We start from the raw sequence: 10,556 nt of genomic DNA on the forward strand, positions 1-10,556 counted from the left end.
CACATTTTCACCACACGCGCTGTGGGGAAGCTTAAGCACCGGCAGCACGTCTGAAAAAAACAGCACCACACAGCGCAGGTGCGTTACCAAAGACGCTCGAGCCACGGCCTACCGCGTCAACAAACAACGCGGGAGAGACCCCGCAACAGCAATAAAGCAAGCAATATAACTGTCACAATAAACTGCCCACGTCACAATCCCGAAATGCGCAATAGAAGATAAGGAACTTAACTGACGGGGCAGCAACGAAGAAAGAGGAAGGACTACGTCGAGGGAATACCTTTATGTACTTGGCTGGACTGTGATTGGTGGACTGGCTCCCATGGCTACAATTGTGCCTCATGGGATATGTAGTTGGAGCCTGTGTGTTTTTTCTGTTACTTTCAACTTGCTGTCAATAAAATGAAGAAAGGCTGTGCATAATCCTCGCCTTCGCTTCCTGGCAAAGAATTCAGCAGTTCTGGACACTACGGACTCTAAGGTAATTGGGGGACTAGCACAGTCGGCGGAGCTCTGTTTACTTCTCTTTGGACCGGGTTAACTTGAATTTTGGTCGTAATTTTCAATCTAGTAGAAACTATTTTTTTAATTTGGGGAACAATATCGCTATGCCATTGCCACGTCCCATCCTTCTCTTTAATATAGGCTGACTTAATTCTTGAATTAATCGTACCTTTTCAAATCTAATGGCACATAGACAAATTTTCGTGACGATCGTTATTACGTCAGGTTATTTGTAGAATCCGTCTGATTTTAGGAAAGCAGAACAAATGCCAAGTATATAGCGTTAGGCAGTGTCCCTATGGTGGAATTATGGGACATGTAGTTGTGGGTACACACTTTGATTATCTCAACATGTTCTCCACATTCACCTGTCCCTATTTGTAATTAAGATGCTGAATGTGCCCTAGGTATTTTATCTTGTTATTAATCAGAAAGTATGTTTGTTACGATTTTTTTTTACCAGAGTTTTGTATCCACAGATTTATGAAATGACAAGACACGATGCAATACACGTGGCTTTACTAAATTGGCAGTCGCAGTCGAGAGGGGCTTGATGAACCTGGTATAGGTAGGTGATGGGTTTACATGGTTGCCTTCGGCGCAAGTCCCTTCGAGGCTAGATACAAACTCCCGGTTCTTTCTAGGACTGTCCCCTGCCCCCATAGTCATTCTTGATCACTTTTGTCGCGATTGGCTCAAACTCTTTCTCCTTGTTTTTCCGTTTACAACCACAGATATTGGTTCTCAATTTGCTTCCCCTGAGTCCTAAAAACTATTTGCAGTACGGATCACCTTTGATCTCAGCCCTTGGACCGATTAAGTGATAATCTCAGGTGCGTGCCCTGGAAACACACACCCTCATGGTTTGCATAATTGGGAGGGTTTGAACATTTGTGAATAATTTTTATTTTAGATTGGTGCATATCTAATTCTCATGCTGGGAATATTTATTGTCAACTCCTGAACTATACTAAGATTAGCTATGGGCTTTCTTTCAGCTCGAACAATCGATGCAGAATTGATGGGACGCTCTTTTCATTATCTACCCACTACTGCTGCATTCTGCCTTGTGGCGGTGACATCCTGGAATCAGGTGTGTTAATATATGGTTGCTTGTACGGCCAGGACCGTAGTAGATTTCACATTTGCCTTAGTTGTGCCATGCTTGAGTCTAGTTTCTTAATACCCGCACTCACTGTTCCTAATGATTTCCTAAGGATACTTTGGAATTACTAGACCAGACCATCTCCGGACTGTTGACTACGAATTGATTGTGGAACTTAATGGATGCTACATAAGGCATAACAGGTGCGTCCTAAATGCCCTAGGTGCGTCCCAGTTGCCTTTGTTTCTAATATAAGAAACATGTTGTAAATATTATCTTGATGTTTCCTCTTTTTTCCCTATGAGGTCACTCAAAGGTTTTATCTATTCCACTCTCTGTGACTATAGTTCATGGACAAAACAGTAAATTACTCTGTGATCAGCGGGATTTTTGAATAACTGGGGCTCATTTGCTTTTTACATGCCTCTCACTTGAATCATTAGGAGACTACGGAAATCCATGAGCAGTCCGAAAACGGCGTCTGATACATTGTGACACAGCGAGCACTGGTACTTTCTGAATACATACATGTGGTGACTAGAGACTGAATTATCGTAATATTTTCGGTAAGCTATTGTGTAAAGAGGATCTCTTCTTGAGAACGGGTCTCCCCCTCCTGTTCTCTTTAACCACTCCTCTTCTGTTTCTCTCCTGTTTCTCCCTCTGCTTTTCTCCCTCTACTATTCCTGTCATCAAGCACTGTGCTCAAAATCTGACCCAATGTACCAACAGAATTTGACTGTGATTGGTGCCAAATTACATATCCAATAAACCTGCTATAGATAGGACTAAGTAGCTACGATGAATTCAACTGTAAATCTATTCCAATCATTGGAATTTTTTTTGTTAGTTTGGCCAGCTAGAACTGCTAGGCCCGAACAGATTTTAACCCACTCTAAGTATGTTTTTTGGTTCAGAATTTTTGTGCTGTTTATTGTTTATAGTGTATGTGGCACTATTCGGTTTTATGCCTATGTTAACTATTGGTGCTGGTTATAAGTTGCATCGTTTGTATGATGTTTTTCAGTGCTCTCTTTCTCTTGTGTGCTTGCTTTATATGTGTCAATTTTTGAATTTGATTGTTTTATATTTTCATTTTGTTTTCAGCCCTGAGGAGGTTCTCCGCATGGGAGCGAAACGGGTTGGTTGATGAATGAAATTGGAATGTTCTTAAAATTAATTGATTTCTAAATAAAGAAGTGACTTTTTCCATCTACTTTGACTTACTGGAATTTTTGAGCTGCGCACCCCCATGTGACGTAAGTAAAAAAAAAATGTACTTGGACGGGGCTGCGTGGCCCCCTCCTCCGGCCATGTATGGCACCATCCCCCGGGGGCCAGCCTTTGCTTGCTTTAAAAAAAATAAATATATATATTATCATGGGGGAGGGGAGCCGAGTGACCCCTCTCCTGAGCCACTTCTGGCCCTGGGGACCCCATCCCCCGGGGCCTGGCCACTTCACTGTGGACCGTGGGGGGAGCCCCGATTACCCCACGGTCCCTGCCGGCTGCCCGCCTCTTGCGGGAACCGGCATTGCTTTTCCACATGGGGAGCTGCTAACATGCAGCTCCCCATGTGGAAAAGCAATCTGGTTTGGATTTTAAAAGAGAGAGCAGGAAACCTGCTCTCTCCTCCAAAATCCAAACCACAGTTTGCTATGGCAGGACGGGAGCAAACTGCAGTGTCCCGGGGGTGGGCACCCCGGGACACTGCAGGAGCCGGCCATGTGGGGTGGTGGTTCCAAGGGCCATGAAGGACTCCAGGAGGGGGGCCCCCTCCCAACTAATGCACAGCGTGGTGGTCCCCGGGGCTCGGGGGTCTGTAACGGACCCCCAAATTTGCATTATAGTGCCCCGGGGAGGTGGCGGTCCCCGGGACCACAGTGAGGGCAAGGTGCCCCCGCAAATAATTAAGGAAAGCTCCAGGAGGTGGTGGTCCCAGGGGGTTGGGGGGCCTTGGAGACCCCCATACATTTAAAAAACAATCCCCGGGGGGGACATTCCCCGAGGCTGCAGGGAGGCCGTGTCCCCCGCAAATATTTTAGCAAAGACCGGGGGATGGCGGTCCCCGGGGCTGCGAGGGTCCCCCTAGGCCCCGCCATTTTATTTCAGCATGCCCCGGGCCCTGGCCCACCCGGGGGCTTAATTAAACAAAGTGCGGCGCCCACACTTTGTTTTTTTATATCTTTGGCCGGATTTGCACGCCCACCATGAATTCAAACAATTTTTGTTTTGTAATGCTTTTATGGGCCCTGGGGGTCCTTGTGGGACCCCCTGAGCAAGCCTAGGGGGTCACGGTGTTTCTACCCTGCCCCCTTTTCTTTTTTTGTGTGTTTGTTTCCCTGTTTTCTTGTGCCTCGGTTACCGAGGCACAAGATGGCTGCCAACAATTCCTGGTTGGGAGTGCTGACAGCCAATTACAATAAGGCTAGTGCTCGGGAGGGTCCGCGGATCCATCCATAGATATTGACATTTTTATTTTTTTATTTTCTCAGCAACTACTGAACAGATTTACACCATTTAAGAAAAAGAGTTCTTTCTGAAACAAGGATTTAAAAAAAAAATCTTAGGAATTACTGAACGGACTTGCATCATTTTACAAAAAGATTTCTTTCTGAAACAAGGGCTACCTTTTTGCCAAATTTGGTGTAATTCCATTCAGCAGTTCAGGCTGTAGCCTTTGTCTAAAATTTCCTGTGGGAATTAACATTTTGGAACCCTCCTTTATTCCCAGCCCCCACTTACCGAATCACCCCAAAACTTTCAAAATAGGAGCTGACCGGAGCGGGCAATACGTTTTGAAAATGTCACGAAGATTCGTCAACCGGGGCCAAAGTTATTGGGAAAAGAAAAATGCTTTTTGAGTAGAAACAAAATCTTAACTATACCTACCTACTGGCGACCGCCAGAACGTAATTAATATGTTGTGACTTATGGAATAAATTGCACTTTATAAACTACCTTTGCTGTGGTCCGTTCCTGAAGGTGTGGCAGCGTGGAGAATTGCGTGTGCTTCGCAGAAAGGATTTGGTTTTCATATATATATATATATATATATATATATACGTTTTAAATAGAAACATGTCTCTCCTGAGCGACAATCAGGAGAGAAATGTTTCTATTTAAAAAGGAATGCTGTGCACAAGACACTGACACCGGAAAGCACTGAAGAAAGCTGAATGCTGAAACGTGTCAGTTAATAAAGGTGTACCAAATAATCGCCGTGAGTGCCTTTGTGTGCTAATTCGTGCATGCGCTGGTATATATATAAATATATATATATATAGGGTGGGGGGTCGGTTGGTGAGGAATCTGCATATAGATACTGTTTCCACCAGAGGAGGCATTATCAAAGGTAAGTCACTTGTTCTTCTGATAAATACACCTCACCTACTTGTAGATGTATCACCTTTTTAATGGATTCCTAAAGCAATCTTCCTACCGGAGTGGGTGCATGTCTGTTTATACAAAAGCAATCCTGCAGAACAGACTTGTGAAGTGTCCATCCCTTCACACTACAGAATCTAAACAATAATGTTTAGCAAAAGTGTGAAGGAAAGACCAGGTCACTCTTTACAGGTAATGATTACTAGTACACCGCTAGAAAGAGCGGAAATAGATGACTTTGCACCAGAAGAACAACCATGAATACCTTCTGGAGGTTTCTTTTGCGCCATGGAATAACAGATCTTGATGCAAAGGATAATCCATCTGGAAATAGCTTGATTGTGGATTGCTTGCCTTTTATTTTTGCAATGTAATCTATGAAGAGTTGATGTTCAAGTCCGAACTCTCAAGCTCTGTCTATGTAGAAGCTTACAGCTCTCTTGGGTTGAGGCGATTAAGTCCCCCCCCCTATTTAGTAGAGTGGGAAGGAGGATAAAACATGGAGATAGTGATAGACTGACCTAAGTGGAGTGGAGTAACCACCTTTTGTAGGAAAGCAGCTGTGATTTTCATCACTAACCTGTCAGGGGAAAAGGAGATGAATGGAGGTTTCACACTTGAGGTTTGGAGTTCACCAACTCTTCTGGCTGAAGTGACTGCCACTAAGAAAATTCTCTTGAAAATGAGCAACCGTAAGGGGCAGCTGTGAAGAGGTTCACGTGATGAACACATAAGAAATGTAAGGAGTAAGTTCAGGTCCCACTGGTCACGTTACAAGGGATGAAGGATGCTAAAGCTGCTATAAGGATGCTGTGAATTCAACAGGGGGCTTTGTCTCTCATCCACAAAGGTGATGAGGGGATCCTGGTTGCAGGGTCGACATCCCCATGTTTAATTCCGTTTTTCCACTTTTATCATGGCTCTATGTTCGTTTTGTTATGTTTTCCCATTAAATGTAAAACACAAAAAAACTAAACAAGTATGTACACAAAAAATTCTTCTTTCCAGAACCAATTTAAATTGTTTATAAAAAGGATGAAAATATATCTCTCTCGTTTTGAATGTGAGTGAGAGCGAGTGAATGTGAGTCAGCGGGAGTGTGGTAGAGTGTGACTGTGAGTTAGTGAAAGTGAAGACAGGTGAGTGAGAAAGTGTGATTAGGCGTATTGGCCATCTGTGCTTGATCATTGATCAGATGGGAGAATGTAGACTGTTACATATCTAAGGAGTGGTGTGGCTCACTGGTTAGAGGCGGTAGACCCGGAAGCAGAGGACGGCCCGGGACCAGGGTTCAATTCCCGATGCGGCAGGGTCGTGGACCAGGGTCAGCGGACTCGATAATTCTTGCCTCTGTACCTACTCTAACCAGGGATCACACTCGGCAACTCTGGGCATTAGCTTGCCTCATCTCCACAACGGCCCCCCACATACGCCGGGGATGCCTGCTTTTACCTTGGAGATACCCAGTAGGGACCATCTCACAGGGAAAGCCAGGACGCGTTCCCCAGCGGTCTACAGCGTGGAGATACCCCATGTGGGGGGATTCATGCGCTTTACAAGACATCATTACATTACATTAAATATTCTACACAAAGCTCATTGATTATTCAATGAAAATGAAGTATCACTCGTCTCAATTGTAAATTAAGAGTTGAACCCAACATGTGTGGATATCAAGTGTTTTTTCTTGAGGTATAATTAATGCCACTTTCCACATTCTTTGTGAAGCTCCCACTTTGGTTTCCAGCCACTTCTGCAAACTTACACTGTTGACACCTACAGCTCACAGAAAGAACTTTGAGTACCATTGTGGGCGCTAGTGGTGATGACCTTTTTTATTGTTTTTATTACAAGCTGGGGAAACAAATTATTTCACAGAAAAATGCACACAAGTACATATTTATCCTTGCCTGGAAAATAAAATAGTGCATTTTGTACAGATTATACTGCAATCTCTCTCATGAGGGTGAATGGGAGGAGAAGCAGGTCACCCAGAAGCATCCGCCCCTCTTTTCTCCAGCCCCCTTGATTGGAGTGCGGAGTGGAAGTGGGAACAAGTCCTCGGGAAATACATTTCAATTTGACTTTGTTTACTTGAAGGGTAGGGTTGGAGGATTGATCCCTTATCTCCAACAGCAACAGCATGCTTGGGCAGGCAGGAAACACTTTTTCATGAAGCAAATAAAATCGCTATAATGTGACATGTTTTTTTTTTTAAGAGGTATATAACTATATATGTTGACATTTATTAAGCTAACCTGTTTTTCAGAAAACAAAATATCCAGTGTTTAAGACACTCTCCTCTCCTTTCTCCAAAACAATGTTCCAGTTTCAGTCCTGGTTTATGCCCTACACATCGGTTTCTTTAATAGCCACGCCTCCCCACACAATATATCTGGTGGAGCTGAAGTTGGTTGAGGGCACGAAAGGAGTATGATGTGGTGGGGAAAGACTGAGGCCAACCTTGCCTCTGTGTGCTCTTCTTTCAAATCCCACTGTGGAATTCAACAATGCAGAAGAATCTTCTACAACCTCTGTAAGACCTTTAGGAGAAAAATGAGAAATTTCCTAGTTATCACAAAGGAAAGTTTTAATTCTATTAAGGATGCGGAGGTGAGGATTATGCATAGCATTTCTTCATTTTATTGACAGCAAGTTAGAAGAAACAGAAAAAACACAGGCTGCCAACTACATATCCCATAATGCACAACAGTAACCATGGGAGCCAGTCCACCAATCATAGTCCAGCCGAATACATAAAGCAGCTCCCTCGACGAAGTCCGTCCTCTTTCGTCGCTGCAGGAAGTTAAGTCGTCCCCAGATTAATCCGTCTTCTGATCAGATCCTAGGATAACAGAAAACGTTATAATTTCCTGACTATGGAAATCTCGGAAATACAAGAGAAGAACCACAGAGCAAGATAAAAGGCAAATGCAAAGCATTATCAGTAGTATAACCAAAAGTTGAAATAGTACTTGCAAATGTACAGAACAAGATCAATGCACAAAATCCCATAAATGTACACAAGAAAACATTACTTTCCTGATATGTAGAAAAAAGACATCCGGCAAAACCTCCAAGCATAAGGGAGGGAGGCTAGAAAAGCCAGGGGTATAATTTAGATTTTTCACAGCCTGCAGGGCAGAAAATCTGGATTTTATTAAAGACACGGAAGCTAATATTATGCAAATTCTCCTTTATTGCCACAGCTCAGCAGTAACAATGAAGAGAACATAGAACTTGTGAACATTCTCGATGAAGTATAAAGTCTATGAACACACAGGCATCATCCTTCTTTGTCCAATGCTGCAAAATAAAAAGATACGGTCAACCAAAATTCAACTTGAAGCGAGACGTCCAACGCAACATCTCCATGAAAAAACAAATGTAGGAATTTCTTAATCTGAAATATAGAAAAAATATAAATGTTAAAAATATAACCCCATGGGAGGGGCGAATAGTGGAGGGATAATATTAGCCTCCGTGTCTTTAATAAAATCCAGATTTTCTGCCCAGCAGACTGTGAAAAATCTAAATTTTATGGCATGACACGGAGGCCAACATTATGCAAGTTCAAAGTGAATTGAGAACATTATCAATCACATTATTAATAGGTCTAAAATAAAAAAAATTAAACATAGTTTCATTAGACCAATCTGCTGCTCTTAAACTATCTTGGAGCCCTCCACCAAGCATAAAACCTTTAGAAGCTGAAGCACCTCTAAGAGAGTGTGCACCAAATATCGAAATGTCAACACCACATTCACTCATCACTTCTTTCACCCACCTTGCGAGAGTAGGAGAGGAAACTGGTTTATAAGGAGATCTATGGGAGATTAGGAGTTGTGTCTCAGAACCTCTCAAGTTGACAGTCCTTCTTTCATATTCCTTAATACATTTAACAACACACAGGAAAGAAAGGATAGAAGACAGAAGAAGACATAGTTTTAGTCCTTTTCTTAAGATAAAAACAAACTCCCTCAGGTTGAAAGGCCCTGCTCGAAACGTCTAATGCTTTAACATCTGAAGTTCGCCTGAAGGAGACTAAACAAAGCAAAACAGTAATTTTATAAGAAATACGTTTGAGGAGAGGACATCGTTTTCTCCCCATGAAGAGAAAAGATACAATATGTTTCTCACGTCTCACAAGGCTGAGTATTTAGGAGTTGGAGGGTTGAGAACACGCATGCTTCTCATAATTTTTTTGGTCAAGAGACTTTGACCAACAGAAACATCATCGACTAAGGAGTGACCCGCAGCTATCGCTGACCTATAAACATTAACGGTTCTATAACTGAGGCCAGAAGCAAAAAGCTCTGAAAGAAAATTAACCACTTTAACTAAATCAACTTAAACGGGATCATGATGTCGTTGAAGACACCAGCGAACCCATTTGTTCCATGCCAATCGATATGCCTTCCTTGTTCCAGGAGCCCAGGATTTAGATATGAGTCGGAAAGCATTGTGCGAAAGGCCAGGGATTTGCCATTGTCGCCTGAAATCTTTAGTCCGTCATTACCAAGATGCCTTGCTCTAGGAGGGGGTGAGATTCGCCCTGAGGGCCCAGGAGAAGATGGTTGAAAGACGGGATCTGTATTGGGAAGTCTATTGCCATCTCCAAGATGAGCGGGAACCATGCTTGAGACCTCCAGAGGGGGGCTACCACTATCATACTCTGAAGGTATCTGCGAGCATGTAAGAGGAGGCGCGGGAGCATTACAAACGGCGGGAAGGCATATGGTTTTAAGTTTTGCCAATTCTGGAGGGTCCGGCCTCCAGCTGAAATATTTCGTTAGCTGAGTGTTCAGCCTGTCTGCAAAGAGGTCTGTCCCGAAGGGGCCCGATTGTTCTTGAATGCTCAAAAAAATCTTTCTGTTCAGTTTCAAATTGCTGGAATCCCTGAAATTTTTGGAGAACCAGTCTGCCACACCATTGTTCAAACCAGGGAAGTGTTCTGCCATGATTGACAGTCCCTTGTTCAGGCAATAGTCCCAGAAAAACATCGCTATTTCTTTCAGACCCTTCGAATGCGGCCCTCCTAGTTTGTTCACGTACCTCACCGCAGAGACATTGTCCATGCAAAGCATTATAGAACATTTCATAGTTTCTTGTGTAAAGCTTTGAATTGCAAAGGAACCAGCTAAAAGTTCCAGACAGTTGATGTGCAGGCTCTTCTTCTCGCGTGTCCACCGCCCTCCTGTCGACAGGTTGGCTCAAGCTGCCCCCCAACCTTCTAGACTCGCATCCGACTCTATTATCATGTCTGGGGATTTGCCGAAAATCGCTTTGCCATTCCATGCCGCCGCATTCTTCAGCCACCAAAAAAGTTCTTCCCTCGACTCTACGTCCACGCTGGTCATCTGAGTATAGGATTGAGACACTTTCAGAGTCTTTGCTTTGAGTCTCTGAAGAGCCCTGTAATGAAGAGGGCTGGGGAAGATCGCTTGAATGGTCGAAGAAAGGAGACCCAGGATTCTCGCTAAAAGTCTTAAGGGAAATGAATCTAGAGCGAGAATCTTTTTTAACTCTTTCCTGAGTTTCTTTATCTTTTCCTTTGGTA

General features: G+C 43.4%; 1 long non-coding RNA gene across 1 annotated transcript; it reads left to right on the forward strand.

The window, feature by feature from the left end:
* The first annotated feature begins 2,049 nt into the window (after nucleotides 1–2,049).
* On the forward strand, nucleotides 2,050–2,825 carry LOC144798899 (uncharacterized). The gene is made up of 2 exons (XR_013603693.1): nucleotides 2,050–2,175; nucleotides 2,717–2,825. It is a non-coding gene; the product is annotated as an uncharacterized LOC144798899 (long non-coding RNA).
* The last annotated feature ends 7,731 nt before the right edge of the window (nucleotides 2,826–10,556 follow it).

This window comes from Lissotriton helveticus, chromosome 12 (assembly GCF_964261635.1).
Source record: "Lissotriton helveticus chromosome 12, aLisHel1.1, whole genome shotgun sequence".
NCBI classification, from domain to species: domain Eukaryota; kingdom Metazoa; phylum Chordata; class Amphibia; order Caudata; family Salamandridae; genus Lissotriton; species Lissotriton helveticus.